This window comes from Procambarus clarkii, chromosome 54 (assembly GCF_040958095.1).
Source record: "Procambarus clarkii isolate CNS0578487 chromosome 54, FALCON_Pclarkii_2.0, whole genome shotgun sequence".
Classification (NCBI taxonomy): domain Eukaryota; kingdom Metazoa; phylum Arthropoda; class Malacostraca; order Decapoda; family Cambaridae; genus Procambarus; species Procambarus clarkii.
The window spans coordinates 7,671,254-7,698,390 of record NC_091203.1 but is presented as its reverse complement, the minus strand read 5'-3'; the positions used below and the strand labels follow the sequence as shown (position 1 = coordinate 7,698,390).

Genomic DNA, 27,137 nt, shown 5'->3' with positions numbered 1-27,137 from the left:
CCAAGAGAAGGATGCAGAGGCTCAAGAGAGGGATGCAGAGGCTCAAGTGAGGGATGCAGAGGCACAAGAGAGGGATGCAAAGGCTCTTGCGAGTGATGCAGAGGCTTAAGACAGGGATGCAGAGGCTTAAGCGAGTGATGCAAAGGCTCAAGGGAGGGATGCAGGGGCTCAGCAGACGGATGCAGAGGCTCAAGGGAGGGATGCAGAGGCACAAGAGAGGGATGCAGAGGCTCTTGAAAGTGACGAAGAGGCTCAAGAGAGGGATGCAGAGGCTTAAGAGAGTGATGCAAAGGCTCAGGAGAATAATGCAGAGGCTTATGAGAGGGATGCAGGAATTCACGAGAGTGAAGCAGGAATTCACGAGAGTGATGCAAAGTCTCAAGAAAGGGATGCAGAGGCTTAAGAAAGTGATGCAGTGGCTCAAAAAAGGGATGCAGAGGCTTAAGAGAGTGATGCAGAGGCTGAAGAGAGTGTTTCAGAGGCTTAAGAGAGGGATGCAGAAGCTCAAGAGAGTGATGGAGAGGCTCAAGAGAGTGATGCAGAGGCTCAACAGAGTGATTCAGAGGCTTACGAGAGTGATGCAGAGGCTTAAGAGTGGAATGCAGAGGCTGAAGAGAATGATACTGAGTAAGATATTGAAAAGGGGAGAAGTTCGGTTTTTATTGCATATAACGACGTTTTAGCCGGAATAGAGCGGTTTTACGTGTACATCTTCCATTGGTAATATAAACGGAAAATCAGGAACAATTTAGTTCATTCTAATGAAAACACATTGTTTTTTATCATTTGTATTGGAAACAACATTGTCATGTGTCTTTTCTTGGATCTAAATTATACGAAACCTCGCGTTATGATTTGAAGTTAAAATCCTCAAATTTGGTATAAAAGTGACTTTTTCACGTTTTTCATGTAGTTTGATATTACGAAAATATATTCATTTTTACCAATATTTCGATACTTTTTCATGTAGTATTAAAATTTGTGATTTGGCCTTCAAATCTCAGAATTTCGCATAATATTGCATTTTAAGCAAGTTTTCTTGCATTTTGCTTCGTACTAAACATCATCGAATTTGGCAATATTTTGCTGTTTTCCACGTTTTTGTGAATTTTCAGTTTTTTGGTATTAATTCATTAAATATACGATAAAAATGATGCAAACACGTAATTGATTAGATAATAAACTTGAATACTTCATCTTCAATCATCTATTTGTTTCTCGTTGAAATACTGAGTAAGATATTGAAAAGGGGAGAAGTTCGGTTTTTATTGCATATATCGACGTTTCAGCCGGAATTGTGCGGTTTTACGTGTACATCTTGCATCGGTAATATAAACGAAAAAATCAGGAACATTTTAGTTCATTCTAAAGAAAACACATTGATTTTTATTAGAAACAACATTGTCATATGTCTTTTCTTGGATCTAAATAATACGAAACCTCGCTTTATGATTCGAAGTTAAAACCTCAATTTTGGTATAATTGTGACTTTTTTCACGTTTTTTTTTTGAGTTTTATATTACGTAAACATATTCATTTTTAACAATATTTCGATACTTTTTCATTTAGTATCAGGATATGTGATTTGGCCTTCATATCACAGAATTTCGCAAATGTTGCATTTTTAAGCAAGTTTTTTGCATTTTGTTTCGTACTAAAAATCATCGAATTTAGCAATATTTTGACGTTTATCATCCCCTTTTCCTTTATGTGATTTAAATAAAATATCATCGAATTAGGCAATATTTTGCTGTTTTTCCACGTTTCTGTGAATTTTCAGTTTATTGGTATTAATTCATTAAATAAACGATAAAAATGATGCAAGCACATAATTGATTAGGCTCAAGAGAGTGATGCAAAGGCTCAAGAGAGTGATGCAAAGGCTCAAGAGAGTGATGCAGTGGCTGACGAGAGTGTTGCAGAGGCTTAAGAGAGGGATGCAGAGGCTCAAGAGAGAGATGCATAGGCTTAAGAGAGTGATGCAGAGGCTGAAGAGAGTGTTGCAGAGACTTAAGAGAGGGATGCAGAGGCTCAAGAGAGTGATGCAAAGGCTCAAGAGAGTGATGCCGAGGCTTACGAGAGGGATACAGAGGCTCAAGAGAGAGATGTATAGGCTTAAGAGAGTGATGCAGAGGCTGAAGAGAGTGTTGCAGAGGCTTAAGAGAGGGATGCAGAGGCTCAAGAGAGTGATGCAAAGGCTCAAGAGAGTGATGCAGAGGCGTAAGAGAGGGATGCAGAGGCTCAAGAGAGGGATGAAGAGGCTCAAGACAGTGATGCAGAGGCTCAAGAGAGTGATGCAGAGGCTGAAGAGAGAAATGCAGAGGCTTAAGAGAGTGATGCAGAGGTTCAAGAGAGTGATGCAGAGGCACAAGAGAATGATGTTGAGGCTTAAGAGAGGGATGCAGAGGCTCAAGAGAATGATGCAAAGGCTCAAGAGAGTGATGCAGAGGCTTAAGAGAGGGATGCAGAGGCTCAAGAGAGGGATGCAGAGGTTCAAGAGAGTGATGCAGAGGCACAAGAGAATGATGTTGAGGCTTAAGAGAGGGATGCAGAGGCTCAAGAGAAGGATGCAGGGGCTCAAGAGAATGATGCAGAGGCTTAAGAAAGGGATGCAGAGGATCAAGAGAGTGATGCAGAGGCTTAGGAGAGGAATGCAGAGGCTGAAGAGAATGATGCAAAGGCTTAAGAGTGGGATGCAGAGGCTGAAGAAAATAATGCAGAGGCTTAAGAGAGGGGTGCAGAGGCTCAAGAGAGGGATGAAGAGGCTCAAGAGAGTGATGCAGAGGCTCAAGAGAGTGATGCAGTGGCTGAAGAGAGAAATGCAGAGGCTTAAGAGAGTGATGCAGAGGTTCAAGAGAGTGATGGAGAGGCACAAGAGAATGATGTTGAGGCTTAAGAGAGGGATGCAGAGGCTCAGGAGAATGATGTAAAGGCTGAAGAGAGTGATGCAGAGGTTTAAGAGAGGGATGCAGAGGCTTAAGAGAGGGATGCAGAGGTTCAAGTGAGTGATGCAGAGGCACAAGTGAATGATGTTGAGGCTTAAGAGAGGGATGCAGAGGCTCAAGAGAATGATGCAGGGGCTCAAGAGAATGATGCAGAGGCTTAAGAGATTGATGCAGAGGATGAAGAGAGTGATGCAGAGGCTTAAGAGAGGGATGCAGAGGCTCAAGAGAGTGATGGAGAGGCTCACGAGAGTGATGCAGAGGCTCAACAGAGTGATTCAGAAGCTTACGAGAGTGATGCAGAGGCTTAAGCGAGTGATGCAGAGGTTTAAGAGAGTGATGGAGAGGCACAAGAGAATGATGTTGAGGCTTAAGAGAGGGATGCAGAGGCTCAGGAGAATGATGTAAAGGCTCAAGAGAGTGATGCAGAGGTTTAAGAGAGGGATGCAGAAGCTTAAGAGAGGGATGCAGAGGTTCAAGTGAGTGATGCAGAGGCACAAGTGAATGATGTTGAGGCCTAAGAGAGGGATGCAGAGGCTCAAGAGAATGATGCAGGGGCTCAAGAGAATGATGCAGAGGCTTAAGAGATTGATGCAGAGGATGAAGAGAGTGATGCAGAGGCTTAAGAGAGGGATGCAGAGGCTCAAGAGAGTGATGGAGAGGCTCACGAGAGTGATGCAGAGGCTCAACAGAGTGATTCAGAAGCTTACGAGAGTGATGCAGAGGCTTAAGCGAGTGATGCAGAGGTTTAAGAGAGGGATGCAGAGGCTCAAGAGAGGGATGCAGAGGCTCAAGAGAGGGATGCAGAAGCTCTTGAGAGTGACGCAGAGGCTCAAGACAGGGATGCAGAGGCTTAAGATAGTGATGCAAAGGTTCAGGAGAATGATGCAGAGGCTCATGCGAGGGATTCAGCAGTTCAAGAGAGTGATGCAAAGGCTCAAGAAAGGGATGCATAGGCCTAAGATAGTGATGCAGAGGCTCAAAAAAGGGATGCAGAGGCTTTAGAGAGTGATGCAGAGGCTGAAGAGAGTGTTGCAGAGGCTTAAGAGAGGGATGCAGAGGCTCAAAAGTGTGATGGAGAGGCTCAAGAGAGTGATGCAGAGGCTCAACAGAGTGATTCAGAGGCTTACGAGAGTGATGCAGAGGCTTATGAGAGTGATGCAGAGGCTTATGAGAGGAATGCAGAGGCTGAAGAGAATGATGCAGAGGCCTAAGAGAGGGATGCAGAGGCTGAAGAGAATGATGCAGAGGCTTAAGAGAGAGATGCAGAGGCTCAAGAGAGTGATGGAGAGGCTCAAGAGAGTGATGCAGAGACTCAACAGAGTGATTCAGAGGCTTACGAGAGTGATGCATAGGCTCGAGAGAGGGATGCAGAGGCTCAAAAGAGGGATGCAGGGGATCAAGAGAGGGGATGCAGAGGCTCAAGTGAGGGAAGCAGAGGCACAAGAGAGGGATGCAGAGGCTCTTGAGAGTGACGCAGTGGCTCAAGAGAGGGATGCAGAGGCTTAAGAGAGTGATGCAAAGGCTCAAGTGAGGGATGCAGAGGCTCATGTGAGGGATGCAGGAGTTCAAGAGAGTGATGCAGAGGCTCAAGAGAGGGATGCATAGGCTCAAGTGAGGGATAAAGAGACACAAGAGAGGGATGCAGAGGCTCTTGGGAGTAATGCAGAGGCTTACGAGAGTGATGCAGAGGCGGCTCAAGAGAGTGATGCAGAGGATCAAGTTAGGGATGCAGAGGCTTAAGAGAGTGATGCAGAGGCTCAAGAGAGTGATTGAGAGGCTTACGAGAGTGATGCAGAGGCTTAAGAGTGTGATACAGAGGCTTAAGAGAGGGATGCAGAGGCTTAAGCGAGGGATTCAGAGGCTCAAGAGATGGATGCAGGGGCTCAAGAGATGGATGTAGAGGCTTAAGAGAGGGATGCAGAGGCTCAAGAGTATGATGCAGAGGCTCAAGAGAGTGATACAGAGAATCAAGAGAGTGATGCAGTGGCTTAAGAGAGTGATGCAGAGGTTAAAGAGAGGGATGCAGAGGCTCAATAGATCGGATGTAGAGGCCCAAGAGAGGGATGCAGAGGCTCAAGAGAGGGATGCAGATGCTCATGAGCGGGATGAAAAGGCTCAAGAGAGGGATGCAGAGGCTCAAGAGAGGGATGCAGAGGCTAAAGTGAGGGATGCAGAGGCAAAAGGGAAAGATGCAGAGGCACTTGAGAGTGATGCCGAGGCTCAAGAGAGGGATGCAGAGGCTCAAGAGAGTGATGCAAAGGCTCAAGAGAGCGATGCAGAGGCTCAGGAGAATGATGTAGAGGCTTAAGAGAGGGATGCAGAGGATCAAAAGAATGATTCAGAGGTTTACGAGAGTGATGCAGAGGCTTAAGAGAGTGATGCAAAGGCTCAGGAGAGGGATGCAGAGGTTCATGAGAGGGATGCAGGAGTTCATGCGAGTGATGCGGAGGCTCAAGAAAGAGATGCAGAGGCTTAAGAAAGTGATGCAGAGGCTCAAAAAAGGGATGCTGATGCTTTGCATCATTCTCTTGAGCCTCTGCATCACTCTCTTAAGCCTCTGCTTCCCTCTCTTGATCCTCTGCATCACTCTCACGAGAATCTGCATCACTCTCTTGATCCTCTGCATACCTCTCTTGAACCTCTGCATCACTCTCCAGAGCCTATAAAACACTATCTTGAGCCTCTGCATCCCTCACTTGAGCCTCTGCATCACTCTCTTGAGGACTCTGCATCACTCTCTTGAGCCTCTGCATCACTCTTTTGAGCCTCTGCATCACTCTCTAGAGCCTCTGCCTCACTCTCTTCAGCCTCTGCATACCTCTCTTAAGCCTCTGCTTCCCTCTCTTGATCCTCTGCATCACTCTCTTGAGAATCTGCATCACTCTCTTGATCCTCTGCATCACTCTCTTGAGCCTCTACATCACTCTCTTGAGCCTTTGCATCACTCTCTTCAGCCTCTGCATCACTCTCTTAGGCCTCTGCATCCCTCTCTTGATCCTCTGCATCACTCTCTTGAGCCTCTGCATCCGTCTCTTAAGCCTCTACATCATTCACTTGAGCCTCTGCATCACTCTCTTGAGCCTCTGCATCACTCTCTTGAGCCTCTGCATCCCCCTCTTAAGCCTCTGCAACACTCTCGAAAGCCTGTGAATCACTCGCGTGAGCCTCTGCATCCCTCTCTTGAGCCTCTGCAACACTCTCTTCAGCCTCTGCCTCTCTTAAGCCTCTGCATCACTCTCTTAAGCCTCTGCATTACTCTCGTCAGCCTCTGAATCAATCTCTTGAGCCTCTGCATCCCTCTTTTGAATTCCTGCATCCCTCTCATGACCCTCTGCATCCCACTCCTGAGCCTTTGCATCACTCTCTTAAGCCTCTGCAACCCACTCCTAAGCCTCTGCTTCACTCTCTTAAGCCTCTGCATCACTCTCGTAAGCTTCTGAATCACTCCTTTGAGCCTCTGCATCCCTCTCTTGATCTCCTGCAGCCCTCTCATGAGCCTATAAAACACTATCCTGAGCCTCTGCATCACTCTCTTCAGCCTCTGCATCACTCTCTTAGGCCTCTGCCTCCCTATCCTGATCCTCTGCATCACTCTCTTGAGACTCTGCATCATTCTCTTGAGCCTCTGCATCACTCTCTTAAGCCTCTACATCATTCACATGAGCCTCTGCATCACTCTCTTGAGCCTCTGCATCACTCTCTTAAGCCTCTGCATCTCTCTCCTCAGCCTCCGAATCACTCTCTTCAGCCTCTGCATCCCTCTTTTGAGACTTTGCATCACTCTCTTAAGCCTCTGCATCCCTCTCTTGAGCCTTTGCATCACTCTCAAGAGCCTCTGCATCTCTCTCTTGTGCCACTGCATCCCTCACTTGAGCCTCCACTTCCCTCTCTTGAGCCTCTGCATTCCTCTCATTAGCCGCCTCTGCATTCCTCTCTTGAACTTCTGCATCACTCTCTTGAGCCTCTACATCCCTCTCTTGAGCCTCGGCATCACTCTCGTAAGCCTCTGCATCACTCTCTTGTGCCTCTGCATAACTCTCTTCAGTCTCTGCATCACTCTCTTCTGCCTCTGCATCACTCTCTAAAACCGCTCTAATCCGGCTGAAACGTCGATATATGCAATAAAAACAGAACTTCTCCCCTTTTCAATATCTTACTCAGTATTTTAACAAGAATCAAATAGATGATTGAAAATGAAGTATTTAAGGTTATTTTCAGATCAATTATGTGTTTGCATAATTTTTCTCGTATATTTTATGAATTAAAAACAATAAACGGAAATTTCATAAAATGTGGAAAAACTGCAAAATATTGCCTAATTTGATGATATTTTGTTTAAATTACATAAAGGAAAAGGGGATGATAAAGGTCAAAATATTGCTAAATTCGATGATTTTTAGTACAAAACAAAATGCAAGAAAACTTGCTTAAAAATGCAAAATTTGCGAAATTCTGAGATTTGAAGGCCAAATCACATATTGTTAGAAAACATGAAGTAGTATCGAAATATTGGTAAAAACGAATATATATACGTAAAATCACACTACATGAATAACGTGAAAAAAGTCACTATATTACCATATTTGAGGATTTTAACTTCAAATCATAGAACGAGGTTTCGCATTATTTAGATCCAAGAAAAGACATGACAATGTTGTTTCAAATACAAATGATAAAAATCAATGTGTTTTCATTAGAATTAACTAAAATGTTCCTGATTTTCCGTTTATATTACCGATGGAAGATGTACACGTAAAACCGCTCTAATCCGGCTGAAACGTCGATATATGCAATAAAAACAGAACATCTCACCTTTCTAATATCTTACTCAGTATTTAACGAGAAACAAATAGTTGATTGAAAATGAAGTGTTTAATGTTAATTTCTAATCAATTATGTGTTTGCATCATTTTTATTGTATATTTAATGAATTAATAGCAATAAACTGAAAACTCACAAAAACGTGGAGAAACAGCAAAATATTGCCTAATTCGATGATATTTTGTTTATAAAAGGAAAAGGGTCGTAATAATAAGGGTCATACTAATGAAAGGGTCAAAGGGTTATAAACGTCAAAATATTGCTGAATTCGATGATTTTTAGTACGAAACAAAATGCAAGGAAACTTGCTAAAAATGCAATTTTATGCGAAAATCTGAGATTTGAAGGCCAAAGCACATATCGTGATACTACATGAAATAGTATCGAAATATTGGTAAAAATGAATATATTTACGTAATAACAAACTACATGAAAAACGTGAAAAAGTCATTATTATGCCAAATTTGAGGATATTAACTTCGAATCATAAAGCGACGTTTCGTATTTTTTAGATCCTAGAAAAGACGTATAAAGATGTTGCTTCCAGTACAAATGATAAAAATCAATGTGTTTTCATTAGAATTAACTAAAATGTTCCTGATTTTCCGTTTATATTACCGATGGAAGATGTACACATAAAACCGCTCTAATCCGGGTGAAACGTCGATATATGCAATAAAAACAGAACTTCTCCCCATTTCAATATCATACTCAGTATTTTAACGAGAAACAAATAGATGATTGAAAATGAAGTATTTAAGGTTATTTTCTGATCAATTATGTGTTTGCATAATTTTTCTCGTATATTTAATGAATTAATAACAATAAACTGAAAATTCACAAAAACGTGGAAAAACGGCAAAATATTGCCTAATTCGATGATATTTTGTTTAAATCACATAAAGGAAAAGGGGATGATAAAGGTCAAAATATTGCTAAATTCGATGATTTTTAGTACAAAACAAAATGTAAGAAAACATGTTAAAAAATGCAAAATTTGCGAAATTCTGAGATTTGAAGGCCAAATCACATATCGTGATACTGCAAGAAATAGTATCGAAATATTGGTAAAAATGAATATATTTACGTAATAAAAAACTATATGAAAAACGTGAAAAATTCATTATTATGCCAAATTTGAGGATTTTAACTTCGAATCATAAAGGGACGTTTCGTATTTTTTAGACCCTAGAAAAGACGTATAAAGATGTTGCTTACAATACAAATGATAAAAATCAATGTGTTTTCATTAAAATTAACTAAAATGTTCCTGATTTTCGGTTTATATTACTGATGGAAGATGTACACGTAAACCGCTCTAATCCGGCTGAAACGTCGATATATGCAATAAAAACAGAACTTCTCCCCTTTTCAATATTTTACTCAGTATTTTAACGAGAAACAAATAGATGATTGAAAATGAAGTATTTAAGTTTATTTTCAGATCAATTATGTGTTTGCATAATTTTTCTCGTATATTTAATGAATTAATAACAATAAACTGAAAATTCATAAAAACGTGGAAAAACGGCAAAATATTGCCTAATTTGATGATATTTTGTTTAAATCACATAAAGGAAAAGGGGATGATAAAGTTCAAAATATTGCTAAATTCGATGATTTTTAGTACAAAACAAAATGCAAGAAAACTTGCTTAAAAATGCAAAATTTGCGAAATTCTGAGATTTGAAGGCCAAATCACATATTGTTAGAAAACATGAAGTAGTATCGAAATATTGGTAAAAACGAATATATATTCGTAAAATCACACTACATGAATAACGTGAAAAAAGTCACTATATTACCATATTTGAGGATTTTAACTTCAAATCATAGAGCGAGGTTTCGTATTATTTAGATCCAAGAAAAGACATGACAATGTTATTTCAAATACAAATGATAAAAATCAATGTGTTTTCATTACAATTAACTAAAATGTTCCTGATTTTCCGTTTATATTACCGATGGAAGATGTACACGTAAAACATCTCTAATCCGGCTGAAATGTCGATATATGCAATAAAAACAGAACTTCTCCCCTTTCCAATATCTTACTCAGTATTTTAACAATAACAAATAGTTGATTGAAAATGAAGTGTTTAAGGTTAATTTCCAATCAATTATGTGTTTGCATCATTTTTATCGTATATTTAATGAATTAATAGCAATAAACTGAAAACTCACAAAAACGTGGAAAAACCCCAATATATTGCCTAATTCGATGATATTTTGTTTATATCACATAAAGGAAAAGGGAAGGATAAACGTCAAAATATTGCTGAATTCGATGATTTTTAGTATGAAACAAAATGCAAGAAAACTTGCTTAAAATGCAATTTTATGAGAAAATCTGAGATTTGAAGGCCAAAGCAAATATCGTGATACTACATGAAATAGTATCGAAATATTGGTAAAAATGAATATATTTACGTAATATCAAACTACATAAAAAACGTGAAAAAAGTCATTATTATACCAAATTTGAGGATTTTAACTTCGAATCATAGAGCGACGTTTCGTATTTTTTAGACCCTAGAAAAGACGTATAAAGATGTTGCTTCCAATACAAATGATAAAAATCAATGTGTTTTCATTAGAATTAACTAAAATGTTCCTAATTTTCCGTTTATATTACCGATGGAAGATGTACACGTAAAACCGCTCTAATCCGGCTGAAACGTCGATATATGCAATAAAAACAGATATTGGAAAGGGGAGAAGTTCTGTTTTTATTGCATATATCGACGTTTCAGCCGGATTAGAGCGGTTTTACGTGTACATCTTCCATCGGTAATATAAACGGAAAATTAGGAACATTTTAGTTAATTCTAATGAAAACACATTGATTTTTATCATTTGTATTGGAAGCAACATCTTTATACGTCTTTTCTAGGGTCTAAAAAATACGAAACGTCGCTCTATGATTCGAAGTTAAAATCCTCAAATTTGGTATAATAATGACTTTTTTCACGTTTTTTATGTAGTTTGATATTACGTAAATATATTCATTTTTACCAATATTTAGATACTATTTCATGTAGTATCACGATATTTGCTTTGGCCTTCATATCTCAGATTTTCTCATAAAATTGCATTTTAAGCAAGTTTTCTTGCATTTTGTTTCGTACTAAAAATCATCGAATTCAGCAATATTTTGACGTTTATCCTTCCCTTTTCCTTTATGTGATATAAACAAAATATCATAGAATTAGGCAATAATTTGGGGGTTTTCCACGTTTTTGTGAGTTTTCAGTTTATTGCTATTAATTCATTAAATATACGATAAAAATTATGCAAACACATAATTGATTGGAAATTAACCTTAAACACTTCATTTTCAATCAACTATTTGTTTCTCGTTAAAATACTGAGTAAGATATTGGAAAGGGGAGAAGTTCTGTTTTTATTGCATATATCGACATTTCAGCTGGATTAGAGATGTTTTACGTGTACATCTTCCATCGGTAATATAAACGGAAAATCAGGAACATTTTAGTTAATTGTAATGAAAACACATTGACTTTTATCATTTGTATATGAAATAACATTGTCATGTCTTTTCTTGGATCTAAATAATACGAAACCTCGCTCTACGATTTGAAGTTAAAATCCTCAAATATGGTAATATAGTGACTTTTTTCAAGTTATTCATGTAGTGTGATTTTACGTATATATATTCGTTTTTACCAATATTTCGATACTACTTCATGTTTTCTAACAATATGTGATTTGGCCTTCAAATCTCAGAATTTCGCAAATTTTGCATTTTTAAGCAAGTTTTCTTGCATTTTGTTTTGTACTAAAAATCATCGAATTTAGCAATATTTTGAACTTTATCATCCCCTTTTCCTTTATGTGATTTAAACAAAATATCATCAAATTAGGCAATATTTTGCCTTTTTCCACGTTTTTAAGAATTTTCAGTTTATTGTTATTAATTCATTAAATATACGAGAAAAATTATGCAAACACATAATTGATCTGAAAATAACCTTAAATACTTCATTTTCAATCATCTATTTGTTTCTCGTTAAAATACTGAGTAAAGCATTGAAAAGGGGAGAAGTTCTGTTTTTATTGCATATATCGACGTTTCAGCCGGATTAGAGCGGTTTACGTGTACATCTTCCATCAGTAATATAAACCGAAAATCAGGAACATTTTAGTTAATTTTAATGAAAACACATTGATTTTTATCATTTGTATTGTAAGCAACATCTTTATACGTCTTTTCTAGGGTCTAAAAAATACGAAACGTCCCTTTATGATTCAAAGTTAAAATCCTCAAATTTGGCATAATAATGACTTTTTCACGTTTTTCATGTAGTTTTTTATTACGTAAATATATTCATTTTTACCAATATTTCGATACTATTTCTTGCAGTATCACGATATGTGATTTGGCCTTCAAATCTCAGAATTTCGCAAATTTTGCATTTTTTAACATGTTTTCTTACATTTTGTTTTGTACTAAAAATCATCGAATTTAGCAATATTTTGACCTTTATCATCCCCTTTTCCTTTATGTGATTTAAACAAAATATCATCGAATTAGGCAATATTTTGCCGTTTTTCCACGTTTTTGTGAATTTTCAGTTTATTGTTATTAATTCATTAAATATACGAGAAAAATTATGCAAACACATAATTGATCAGAAAATAACCTTAAATACTTCATTTTCAATCATCTATTTGTTTCTCGTTAAAATACTGAGTATGATATTGAAATGGGGAGAAGTTCTGTTTTTTTTTGCATATATCGACGTTTCACCCGGATTAGAGCGGTTTTATGTGTACATCTTCCATCGGTAATATAAACGGAAAATCAGGAACATTTTAGTTAATTCTAATGAAAACACATTGATTTTTATCATTTGTACTGGAAGCAACATCTTTATACGTCTTTTCTAGGGTCTAAAAAATACGAAACGTCGCTTTATGATTCGAAGTTAATATCCTCAAATTTGGTATAATAATTACTTTTTTCACGTTTTTCATGTAGATTGATATTACGTAAATATATTCATTTTTACCAATATTTCGATACTATTTCATGTAGTATCACGATATGTGCTTTGGCCTTCAAATCTCAGATTTTCGCATAAAATTGCATTTTTAGCAAGTTTCCTTGCATTTTGTTTCGTACTAAAAATCATCGAATTCAGCAATATTTTGACGTTTATAACCCTTTGACCCTTTCATTATTATGACCCTTATTATTACGACCCTTTTCCTTTTATAAACAAAATATCATCGAATTAGGCAATATTTTGCTCTTTCTCCACGTTTTTGTGAGTTTTCAGTTTATTGCTATTAATTCATTAAATATACAATAAAAATGATGCAAACACATAATTGATTAGAAATTAACATTAAACACTTCATTTTCAATCAACTATTTGTTTCTCGTTAAATACTGAGTAAGATATTAGAAAGGTGAGATGTTCTGTTTTTATTGCATATATCGACGTTTCAGCCGGATTAGAGCGGTTTTACGTGTACATCTTCCATCGGTAATATAAACGGAAAATCAGGAACATTTTAGTTAATTCTAATGAAAACACATTGATTTTTATCATTTGTATTTGAAACAACATTGTCATGTCTTTTCTTGGATCTAAATAATGCGAAACCTCGTTCTATGATTTGAAGTTAAAATCCTCAAATATGGTAATATAGTGACTTTTTTCACGTTATTCATGTAGTGTGATTTTACGTATATATATTCGTTTTTACCAATATTTCGATACTACTTCATGTTTTCTAACAATATGTGATTTGGCCTTCAAATCTCAGAATTTCGCAAATTTTGCATTTTTAAGCAAGTTTTCTTGCATTTTGTTTTGTAATAAAATCATCGAATTTAGCAATATTTTGACCTTTATCATCCCCTTTTCCTTTATGTAATTTAAACAAAATATCATCAAATTAGGCAATATTTTGCCGTTTTTCCACATTTTATGAATTTTCCGTTTATTGTTTTTAATTCATAAAATATACGAGAAAAATTATGCAAACACATAATTGATCTGAAAATAACCTTAAATACTTCATTTTCAATCATCTATTTGATTCTTGTTAAAATACTGAGTAAGATATTGAAAAGGGGAGAAGTTCTGTTTTTATTGCATATATCGACGTTTCAGCCGGATTAGAGCGGTTTTACGTGTACACCTTCCATCGGTAATATAAACGGAAAATTAGGAACATTTTAGTTAATTCTAATGAAAACACATTGATTTTTATCATTTGTATTGGAAGCAACATCTTTATACGTCTTTTCTAGGGTCTAAAAAATACGAAACGTCGCTCTATGATTCGAAGTTAAAATCCTCAAATTTGGTATAATAATGACTTTTTCACGTTTTTTAAGTAGTTTGATATTACGTAAATATATTCATTTTTACCAATATTTCGATACTATTTCATGTAGTATCACGATATTTGCTCTGGCCTTCAAATCTCAGATTTTCGCATAAAATTGCATTTTAAGCAAGTTTTCTTGCATTTTGTTTCGTACTAAAAATCTTCGAATTCAGCAGTATTTTGACGTTTATCCTTCCCTTTTCCTTTATGTGATATAAACAAAATATCATCGAATTAGGCAATATTTTGCTGTTTTTCCACGTTTTTGTGAGTTTTCAGTTTATTGCTATTAATTCATTAAATATACGATAAAAATGATGCAAACACATAATTGATTGGAAATTAACTTTAAACACTTCATTTTCAATCAAATATTTGTTTCTCGTTAAAATACTGAGTAAGATATTGGAAAGGGGAGAAGTTCTGTTTTTATTGCATATATCGACGTTTCAGCCGGATTAGAGATGTTTTACGTGTACATCTTCCATCGGTAATATAAACGGAAAATCAGGAACATTTTAGTTAATTCTAATGAAAATACATTGATTTTTATCATTTGTATTGGAAGCAACATCTTTATACGTCTTTTCTAGGGTCTAAAAAATACGAAACGTCGCTTTATGATTCGAAGTTAATATCCTCAAATTTGGTATAATAATTACTTTTTTCACGTTTTTCATGTAGATTGATTTTACGTATATATATTCGTTTTAACCAATATTTCGATACTACTTCATGTTTTCTAACAATATGTGATTTGGCCTCCAAATCTCAGTATTTCGCAAATTTTGCATTTTTAAGCAAGTTTTCTTGCATTTTGTTTTGTACTAAAAATCATCGAATTTAGCAATATTTTGACCTTTATCATCCCCTTTTCCTTTATGTGATTTAAACAAAATATCATCAAATTAGGCAATATTTTGCCGTTTTTCCACGTTTTTGTGAATTTTCAGTTTATTGTTATTAATTCATTAAATATACGAGAAAAGTTATGCAAACACATATTTGATCAGAAAATAACCTTAAATACTTCATTTTCAATCATCTATTTGTTTCTCGTTAAAATACTGAGTAAGATATTGAAAAGGGGAGAAGTTCTGTTTTTATTGCATATATCGACGTTTCAGCCGGATTAGAGCGGTTTAACGTGTACATCTTCCATCGGTAATATAAACGGAAAATCAGGAACATTTTAGTTAATATTAATGAAAACACATTGATTTTTATCATTTGTATTGGAAGCAACATCTTTATACGTCTTTTCTAGGGTCTAAAAAATACGAAACGTCACTCTATGATTCAAAGTTAAAATCCTCAAATTTGGTATAATAATGACTTTTTTCAGGTTTTTTATGTAGTTTGATATTACGTAAATATATTCATTTTTACCAATATTTCGATACTATTTCATGTAGTATAACGATATTTGCTTTGGCCTTCAAATATCAGATTTTCTCATAAAATTGCATTTTAAGCAAGTTTTCTTGCATTTTGTTTCGTACTAAAAATCATCGAATTCAGCAATATTTTGACGTTTATCCTTCCCTTTTCCTTTATGTTATATAAACAAAATATCATCGAATTAGGCAATATTTTGGGGTTTTTCCACGTTTTTGTGAGTTTTCAGTTTATTGCTATTAATTCATTAAATATACGATAAAAATGATGCAAACACATAATTGATTGGAAATTAACCTTAAACACTTCATTTTCAATCAACTATTTGTTTCTCGTTAAAATACTAAGATATTGGAAAGGGGAGAAGTTCTGTTTTTATTGCATATATCGACATTTCAGCCGGATTAGAGCGGTTTTACGTATACATCTTCCATCAGTAATATAAACCGAAAATCAGGAACATTTTAGTTAATTTTAATGAAAACACATTGATTTTTATCACTTGTATTGTAAGCAACATCTTTATACGTCTTTTCTAGGGTCTAAAAAATACGAAACGTCCCTTTATGTTTCGAAGTTAAAATACTCAAATTTGGCATAATAATGACTTTTTCACGTTTTTCATGTAGTTTTTTATTACGTAAATATATTCATTTTTACCAATATTTCGATACTATTTCTTGCAGTATCACGATATGTGATTTGGCCTTCAAATCTCAGAATTTCGCAAATTTTGCATTTTTTAACAAGTTTTCTTACATTTTGTTTTGTACTAAAAATCATCGAACTTAGCAATATTTTGACCTTTAGCATCCCCTTTTCCTTTATGTGATTTAAACAAAATATCATCGAATTAGGCAATATTTTGCCGTTTTTCCACGTTTTTGTGAATTTTCAGTTTATTGTTATTAATTCATTAAATATACGAGAAAAATTATGCAAACTTATAATTGATCAAAAAATAACCTTAAATACTTCATTTTCAATCATCTATTTGTTTCTCGTTAAAATACTGAGTATGATATTGAAAAGGGGAGAAGTTCTGTTTTTATTGCATATATCGACGTTTCAGCCGGATTAGAGCGGTTTTACGTGTACATCTTCCATCGGTAATATAAACGGAAAATTAGTAACATTTTAGTTAATTCTAATGAAAACACATTGATTTTTATCATTTGTATTGGAAGCAACATCTTTATACGTCTTTTCTAGGGTCTAAAAAATACGAAACGTCGCTCTATGATTCGAAGTTAAAATCCTCAAATTTGGTATAATAATGACTTTTTTCACGTTTTTTAAGTAGTTTGATATTACGTAAATATATTCATTTTAAGAGAATGAGCTCTTGAGCCCCTGCACCCCTCTCTTGAGCCTCTGCATCACTCTCTTGAGCCTCTGCATCACCCTTTAAAGACTCTGCATCCCTCTTTTGAGCCTCTGCATCACTTTCTTAAGCCTCTGCCTAACTCTCTTAAGCCTAACTTGATCCTCTGCATCACTCTCCTGAGCCGCCTCTGCATCACTCTCTTAAGCCTCTGCTTCACTCTCGTAAGCCTCTGAATCACTCTCTTGAGCCTCTGCATCACTCTCTTGAGCCCCTGCACCCCTCTCTTGAGCCTCTGCATCACTCTCTTGAGCCTCTGCATCACCCTTTAAAGACTCTGCATCCCTCTTTTGAGCCTCTGCATCACTTTCTTAAGCCTCTGCCTAACTCTCTTAAGCCTCTGCATCACTCTCGTTAGCCTCTGAATCACTCTCTTGAGCCTCTGCATCCCTCTCCTGAGCCTCTGCATCACTCCCAAGAGCCTCTGCATCCCTCTCTTGTGACTATCCCTCACTTGAGCCTATGCATCCCTCTCTTGAGCCTCTGCATCACTCTCTTGAACTCCTGCATCCCTCACATGAGCCTCTGCATCCCTCACTTGAGCCTTTGCATCACTCTCTTAAGCCTCTGCATCCCTCTCTTGAGCCACTGCGTCACTCTCAAGAGCCTCTCCATCCCTTTCTTGTGCCTCTGCTTCCCTCACTTGAGCCTCTGCATCCCTCTCTAGATCCCCTGCATCCCTCTCTTGAGCCTCTGCATCCCTCTCTCGAGCCTCTGCATCACTCTCGTAAGCCTCTGAATCACTCTGTTGAGTCTCTACATCACTCTCTTGACCCTCTCCATCAGTCTCTTGAGCCTCTGCATCTCTCTCTTAAGCCTCTGCATCATTCTCTTCAGCCTCTGCATCCCTCTCTTAGGCCTCTGCATCATTCTCTTCAGCCTCTGCATTCCTCTAATAAGCCTCTGCATCACTCCCATAAGCCTCTGCATCACTCTCGTAAGCCTCTGAATCACTCTGTTGAGCCTCTGCATCACTCTCTTGAGCCTCTCCATCACTCTTTTGAGCCTCTGCATCCCTCTCTTAAGCCCTGCAACATTCTCTTCAGCCTCTGCATCACTCTCTAAAGCCTCTGCATCCCTTTTTTGAGCCTCTGCATCACTATCTTAAGCCTATGCATCACTTTCTTGAGCCTTTGCATCACTCTCTTGAACTCCTGAATCCCTCGCATGAGCCTCTGCATCATTCTCCTGAACCTTTGCATCACTCTCTTGAGCCTTTGCATCCCTCTCTTGAGCCTCTGCGTCACTCTCAAGAGCTTCTGCATCCCTCTCTTGAGCCTCTGCATCCCTCTCTTGAGCCTCTGCATCCCTTTCTTAAACCTCTGCATCACTCGCTTAAGCCTCTGCATCACTCTCGTAAGCTTCTGAATCACTCTCTTGAGCCTCTGCATCACTCTCTTGAGCCTCTCCATCACTCTCTTGAGCCTCTGCATCCCTCTCTTAAGCCTCCGCATCACTCTCTTGATCCTCTGCATCAATCTCTTGAGCCCCTGCATCATTCTCTTGAGCCTCTGCATCCCTCTTTTAAGCCTCAAAATCATTCTCTTGTGCCTCTGCATCACTCTCCTTAACCTCTGCATCCCTCTCTTGAGCCTCTGCATCCCTCTCTTAAGCCTCTGCATCACTCTCTTGAGCCTTTGCATCATTCTCCTGAGCCTCTGCATCCGTCTCTTAAGCCTCAACATCATTCTCTTGTGCCTCTGCATCACTCTCTTGAACCTCTGCATCACTCTCTTAAGCCTCTGAATTTCTCTCTTCAGCCTCTGCATCACTCTCTTGAGCCTCTGCATCACTGTCTTGAGCCTCTTCATCCCTCTTTTGAGCCTCTGCATCCCTCGCTTAAGCCTCTGCATCACTCTCTTGAGCCTTTGCATCACTCTCTTGAGCCTCTGCATCCCTCTCTTAAGCCTCTGCAACACTCTCTTCAGCCTCTGCATCACTCTCTTAAGCCAATGCATCTCTCTCTTGAGCCTCTGCATCCCTCTCTTAAGCCTCTGCATCACTCTCTTAAGCCTTTGCATCACTCTCTTGAGCCTCTGCATCATTCTCTTGAGCCTCTGCATCTCTCTCTTAAGCCTCTACATCGCTCACTGGAGCCTCTGCATCTCTCTCTGGAGCCTCAGCATCCCTTTCTTGAGGGATGCTGAGGCTCGAGGCTCGAGAGAGTGATGCAGAGGCCGGAAGAGAGGGATTCATAGGCTTAAGAGAGTGATACAGAGGCTGAAGAAAGTGTTGAAGAGGCTCAAGAGAGGGATGCAGAGGCTCAAGAGAGTGATGCAGAGGCTCAGAAGAGTTATGCAGAGTCTCAAAAGAGTGATGCAGAGGCTTACGAGAGTGATGCAGATGATCAAGAGAGGGATGCAGAGGCTTAAGAGAGTGATGCAGAGGCTGAAGAGTGTGTTGCAGAGGCTTAAGAGAGGAATGCAGAGGCTCAAGCGAGTGATGCAGAGGATCAAGAGAGTGATGCAGAGGCTCAAGAGAATGATGCAGAGGATTAAGAGAGGGATGCAGAGGCTCAAGAGAGGGAGGTAGAGGCTCAAGAGTGATACAGAGGCTCAATAGAGTGATGCAGAGGCTCAAGAGAGGGATGCAGAGGCTGAAGAGAGTTAATTAGAGGCTAAGGAGAGGGATGTAGAGGCTCAAGAGAGTGATGCAAAGGCTCATGAGAGTGATTCAGAGGCTTACGAAAGTGATGCAGAGGCTAAAGAGAGTGATGCAAAGGCTTAAGAGAAGGATGCAGAGGCTCAAGAGAGGGATGCAGAGGCTCAAGAGAGGGATGCAGAGGCTCAAGAGAGGGATGCAGAGGCTCAGGTGAGAGATGCAGAGGCACAAGAGAGGGATGCAGAGGCTCTTGAGAGTGATGCAGAGGTTCAGGAGAGGGATGCAGAGGCTTAAGCGAGAGATGCAAAGGCTCATGAGAGGGATGCAAAGGCTCATGAGAGGGATGCAGGAGTTCAAAAAAGAGATGCAGAAGCTCAAGAAAGGGATGCAGAGGCTTAAGAGGGTGATGCAGAGGCTCAAGAGAGTTATGCGGAGGCTCAATAGAGGGATGCAGGGGCTCAAAAGAGTGATAGAGAGGCTCAGGAGAGTGATTCAGAGGTTTCCGAGAGTGACGCAAAGGCTTAAGAGAGTGATTCAGAGGCTTACAAGAGTGATGCAGAGGCTTAAAAGAGTGGTGCAGTGGCTCAAAGAAAGGATGCAGAGGCTCAAGAGAGGGATGGAAAGGCTCAAGAGAGGGATACAGAGGCTCAAGAGAGGGATGCAGAGGCTAAAGTGAGTGATGCAGAGGCACAAGAGAAAGATGCAGAGGCAATTGAGAGTGATGCAGAGGCTCAAGAGAGTGATGCAGAGGCTTAAGAGAGTGAGGCAGAGGCTTAGGAGAGGGATGCAGACGATCAAGAGAGTAATGCAGAGGCTAAAGAAAGTGAAGCAGAGGCTCAAGAGAGTGATGCAGAGGCTTGAGAGAGGGTTGCAGAGGCTCAAGAGAGTGATTCAGAGGCTTAAGAGAGTGATGCAGGTGCTCAATGGAGTGATGCAGAGTCTCAAGAGAGTAATGCAGGGACTCAAGAGAGTGATGCAGAGGCTCAAGAGAGTGATTCAGAGGCTTAAGAAAGTGATGCAGAGGCTCAAGAGAGGGATGCAGAGGCTCAAGAGAGTGATGCAGAGGCTTAGGAGAAAGATGCAGAGGCTCAAGAGAATGATGCAGAGGCTCAAGAGAGTGCTGCAAAAGGCTCAAGAGAGAGATGCTGAGGCTCCAGAGAGGGATGCAGAGGCTGAAGAGAGTGATGCAGAGGCCCAAGAGAAAAAGGCAGAGGCTTAAGTGAGTGATGCAGAGGCTCAAGAGAGTGATGCAGAGGCTCAAGAAAATGATGTAAAGGCTCAGGAGAGTGATGCAGAGAATCAAGAGAGGGATGCAGAGGTTTAAGAGAGTGATGCAAAGGCTCAAGAAAGTGATGCAGAGGTTCAAGAGAGTGATACAGAGGCTCAAGAGAGTGATGCATAGGCTCAAGAGAGTGATGCAGACGATCAAGAGAGTGATGCAGATGCTCAAGAGAGTGATGCAGAGGATCAAGAGAGGGAAGCAGAGGCTTAGGAGAGTGATGCAGAGGCTAAGGAGAGTGATGCAGAGGCTCTAGAGAGTGATGCAGAGGCTTAAGAGAGTGATGCAGAGGCTTAAGAGAGGGATGCAGAGGCTTAAGAGAGGGATGCAGAGGCTCAAGAGAGTGATTCAGAGGCTTACGAGAGTGATGCAGGGAATCAAGAGAGTTTTGCAGAGGCTCGAGAGTGATGCAGAGGCTCAAGAGAGTGATGCATAGGCTCAAGAGAGTGATGCAGACGATCAAGAGAGTGATGCAGAGGCTCAAGAGAGTGATGCAGAGGATCAAGAGAGGGAAGCTGACGCTTAGGAGAGTGATGCAGAGGCTGAGGAGAGTGATGCAGAGGCTCTAGAGAGTGATGCAGAGGCTTAAGAGAGTGATGCAGAGGCTTAAAAGAGGGATGCAGAGGCTTAAGAGAGGGATGCAGAGGCTCACGAGAGTGATTCAGACGCTTACGAGAGTGATGCGGGGAATCAAGAGCGTTTTGCAGAGGCTCGAGAGAGTTATGCAGAGGCCTAAAGAGAGGGATTCAGAGGCTTAAGAGAGTGATGCAGAGGCTGAAGAGAGTGTTGCAGAGGCTCAAGAGAGGGATGAAGAGGCTGAAGAGATTGATGCAGAGGATCAAGAGAGGGATGCAGACTCTCAAGAGAGTGATGCAGAGGCTTAAAAGAGTGAGGCAGAGGCGTAGGAGAGGGATGCAGAGGCTCAAGAGAGTAACGCAGAGGCTTAAGAGGGTGATGCAGAGGCTCAAGAGAGTGATGCAGAGACTTGAGAGAGGGATGCAGTTGCTCAAGAGAATGATGCAGAGGCTCAAGAGAGTTATTCAGAGGCTTAAGAGAGTGATGCAGAGGCTTAAGAGAGTGATGCAGAGGCTTAAGAGATGGATGCAGAGGCTCAAGAGAGGGGATGCAGGGGCCCAAGAGAAGGATGCAGAGGCTCAAGAGAGAGAAGCAGAGGCTCAAGTGAGGGATGCAGAGGCCCAAGAGAGGGATGCAGAGGCTCTTGAGAGTGATGCAGAGGCTTAAGAGAGGGATGCAGAGGCTTAAGAGGGTAATGCAAAGGCTCAAGAGAGGGATGCAGAGACTCATGAGAGGAATGCAGGAGTTCAACCCAGCAAACAATTTTAGGTTGCCACAACATATCTGGAAAGTATTTGAAAGTATTGGAAACGTTTGTTTTATCGTATCAGATACGATATTGTGTGTGGACTTAAATAGGTTTCCAAAACTTATAACCAAGACATATGTATCTAACACTAATTTGAGATGTTGTGGCAACTTTACACTCCTAACATGAGTCATTCATAATCCATTCATACACCAATATGAATCTCTTGTGAAAGGTTTGAGCCTTATCTGAACCCTTTTCACAACTTTGTGTTTAAAGTTAAGTTTCTTGAAATTAAATTATATTATTTTATATTATATTATTTTTATTATATTTAATTTTATAATGTATTATTATTTTTCTTATATTTTTTTATATTATATTATTGTTTTCAGTTTAAATATTAAAACCAATTTAAGGGTAAAAAAATCAAATAATTTATATTTCTTTTATTATTTACTAACAAATCAGCAAAAATACAAAAACATATGACCTATATAATTATATATATAATATATATATAAATAATATATATATATAAATAATTTATATAATATATATATATATATATATATATATATATATATATATATATATATATATATATATATATATATATATGTGTGTAATATATAAGAATGTAGTGTAATAGTATATATATTATATATTATATATATATATATATATATATATTTATATATAATATATTTATATATAAATAATATATTTATATATAAATAATATATTTATATATAAATAATATATTTATATATAAATAATATATTTATATATAAATAATATATTTATATATAAATAATATATTTATATATAAATAATATATATATATATATAAATAATATATATATATAAATAATATATATATGATAACCATCTTTGTAACCTATATGTAACTCCCTCTTTGTAACAAAGTTCAAATAAAGCAAATATATATGTGTACATACAAAAGAATGGGGGTGGTAGGAGATAATATTAGTGTTTAGTGAGTGACCACAAGGTCTCCTCTGAATACTTTTTATTTTCTTCTCCGAGGCTATGGGTCCCCACATTGGCACCAGAGGTCTTCCTCACAAACTTTTTATATAATATATATATATATAAATAATATATATATAAAGGTAAAACTAGCTAGTTATACGTAGATATATGATAACTAACCAACCCTACCAAACCTAACCTAACCTAATATAATATATATATATATATATATATATATATATATATATATATATATATATATATATATATATATATATATATATATATATATGACAATGTCAGACCACGGAGGAAAATTGAAACAGGAAATTTCCTTAAGTACTTTCGTATATTAAATACATCTTCAGAAGGTGGACCTTCTGAAGATGTATTTAATATACGAAAGTACTTAAGGAAGTTTCCTGTTTCAATTTTCCTCCGTGGTCTGACATTGTCACATTCTTAATCACGTGTTTATTTTCGTGATATACACACACACATATATATATATATATATATATATATATATATATATATATATATATATATATATATATATATATATAATATATATATATATATATATATATATAATATATATATATATATATATATATATATATATATATATATATATATATATATATATATATATATATATATATATATATTATAATATATATACACACATATATATATATAGGTTATATATAGGAATCTATATGTGTCTATATATAGACACATATAGATTCTTCTATATAGACATTAGCCATTTTCATTCTTCGTCATATCCAAGTCTGCTGTGTGATGCACATGTCTTCTTGCTTAACCACCCTGTAATCAAATATTGTTTGTTACTAATTGTTTTCAATAATACATTATTTTATTATATAATATTTAATTTATTAATTAAAAACTGTTTCCATATTATAGAAAAAAAAACTAAAACTATATAGATTCTATTCTATCTATATAAAACTATAGAATAGAATAGAATAATAGAATAGAATCTATATAGAATCTATATATCATATATATATTTATAAAAATAAATGTATATAAATACATATATATATATATATATATATATATATATATATATGTGTATATCACGAAAATAAACACGTGATTAAGAATGTGACAATGTCAGACCACGGAGGAAGAATGAAACAGGAATTTCCTTAAGTACTTTCGTATATTAAATACATCTTCAGAAGGACCTTCTGAAGATGTATTTAATATACAAAAGTACTTAAGGAAATTCCCGTTTCATTCTTCCTCCGTGGTCTGACATTGTCATATTTATATATATATATATATATTATTATATCCTGCATTATTCCAGCCCATTATTAGAGATAGTAGCCACCTCTTATTTTGGTTTTCTTTCATTATTAGTGCTCAGAAAATTAAATATATCTACATATTTAGTCAAAATCAGTTACATTATTTTATCTTATTCATAGCATAAATGTTCTCAAAGATTACTAAAAAGAAATTGAATTAGACTACAGCAAATTGGCAAACTTTACCTTGTATCTGTTTCCACCGAGTTTGTTTGGGGCGTTCTTCAACATATCAGCAATACTTGTCTCAACATCTCTTTCAGTTGCATTACTGTGGGTGTTGATACAGGCTTCTGGAAATTTATAAGAATTAATTAATATATATAATTATAATTCACTTTGCCATTCCCCATTCCACAGTCCTCTCGTCCTTCCCACTTCCCCGTCCCCACATCATCCCCACTATTCCCACTTCCCTGTCCCATCGTCCTCCTTACCATTTTCCCCTCCCCTGTCCTTCTTCCTCCCCCACCATCTCCCATTCACCTGTCCCTTTGTCCTCCCCAGCATTCCCCTGTCCCCACCATCCCCAACTCCCCAGTCCCCTCGTCCTCCCCACCATTACCCTCTCCTCTGTCCCCTCGTCTTCCCCACCATCCCCCCCCCTCGTCCTCCCCACCATTCCAAACTACCTCATCCGATGCATTCTATAGTGGTCTGATGCTTCCATCAGAAAATTGGGAACATCAAATGATCTGATATTCCCATCACTGAAAAATAAGAACAGCTAAAAAAATGAAATGAAAAAAATAAAAAAATAAACTATACTCATGAAATGAACAGTATGGTAAACAACACAGCTCAATTTCAATGCAATGTCACACAAAATTATTAAATCGAAATTAAAATAAATTGAAATCTATGAAAATTCAAATTATCAATGCAATCGGAAATACTGAAATAATATCGCAACATAATATAGTGTGGGTTGCTCTAACGTGCAACAGACGGTGCTGTTTTTCAAAAAAGGCATGGTTTTACCTGTCACAAGTGTGGCATCTATACTTATACTCACGAAATGAACGGTATGGTAAACAACATAGCTCAATTGCAATGCAATGTCACAATAACATTTAAATATACTTTAAGATATAATCTAGAAGAAAATAAGAACATTGAAACGGTTCATGAACTCGATTTCAATAAAGGACACTATGGGGAACTTTGAAAAATAGTTAATGAGTATAATTAGACAGACTTGTTGCTAGGCAGAGGAGTAAATAATGAGATATATGGCAAATTTTGCAAAATATACGGCACACAAACATTCATACCCAAACAAAGCAAAATGCTAGGTAAGAACAAAGCAGTTGGCCCGTAGGGGAAAGGAGATACCCACAAGACTGGAATACAAGTCATTAACAAGCACACAAGTACTACACCACACAACAACCGCACTACTACCAGAACTGGACGAATCACTACCAAAACAACACATTGCACATCACTACCAAAACAACACAACACAACACAAGCATTGGCAAAGAATTATAGACCAGTTGCACTAACATCCCACATAATAAAATTATTTGAGAGTGATCAGGAGTCAGGTTACTAGTTTTATAGAGACCAATGACCTCCACAATCCAGGCCAACAAGGATTTAGAGCAGGAAGATATTGAAATACCTCTTACAGCTATCTCTCATTTCCTCTACTTGTACAGTACAGCTACTTGACCATTACGACAAAATCACTGAGATATGAGATAATGATGACACTAACCTCATCTACTCAGACTCCAACCCATTCATATTAAATAATGATGTAAACAATAAATTAAAAAAAAATTCACTTATTAATGTCAACCAACAAACTCCCACTAAACATAGAAAGGACCTACAACATCTTACTTGGGAGCAAATCAACAAATGCAATTCATCTACAGTTACACAATGTTAACATCAGAAATAAAAAAGATGGTAAGTTCCTTGGTCTATACTTAGATCTGCCCGAAACGCTATGAGTGCTAGTTGCTTTACAAGAATGTATAACTTCAAGTCATTGTACTCTCCCCCAATGTACCTTCTTGTATATAAAGAAAAAATAAATAAATAAACAAACACATAATAAATCAATACTTACTAAATTTTGTCTATTATGTAGCAAAGAAGCAGGTCTACGGAAGGCTTTTCTGTTGAGTTCGAAGCCCAGATTACTCATGGTCTCTGAAATAAGTTAAGATTATAAGTATAAAATTTATAAAACCAAATAATAAATCCGGTATTGCTCAATTTCAGATGCAGACGTACTGAATGATATATCAGACTGTTAGCATGGTATTCGATCTGGAAGGTCCAGTGTAACGAATTTACTCAGTTTCTATGATCGAGCCACAGAGATCTATAAAGAATTCTGATCAAGAAAGAGATCTAGGGGTGGTTTTAGATAGAAAACTATAACCTGAGGATCATATTAAGAACATTCTGCGAGGGGCCTATGCTACACTTTTTAACTTTAGAATTGCTTTTAAATACATAGGTCAAAAAGTTTTAAAAGTTTTAAAAGTTTTTTAAACCTCTCGTGTATCATGAGTGTGTTAAAGCTTCAGATGGTGTATTCAGATGATGAATATTACCTAGTTCCTTCATCTGGGAAGAATGAACACATATTGGTGCATTCGGATGATAAAAACTAACTACTGTAGTTCAATTGATCAACAGACTGTATATCATATGC

General features: G+C 37.4%; 1 long non-coding RNA gene across 1 annotated transcript; it reads right to left on the bottom strand.

The window, feature by feature from the left end:
* Positions 1-23,882: 23,882 nt before the first annotated feature.
* On the bottom strand, positions 23,883-26,674 carry LOC138352510 (uncharacterized). The gene is made up of 3 exons (XR_011222807.1): positions 26,544-26,674; positions 24,647-24,753; positions 23,883-23,948 (listed from the first exon to the last, which is right to left on the bottom strand). It is a non-coding gene; the product is annotated as an uncharacterized lncRNA (long non-coding RNA).
* Between the last annotated feature and the right edge of the window lie 463 nt (positions 26,675-27,137).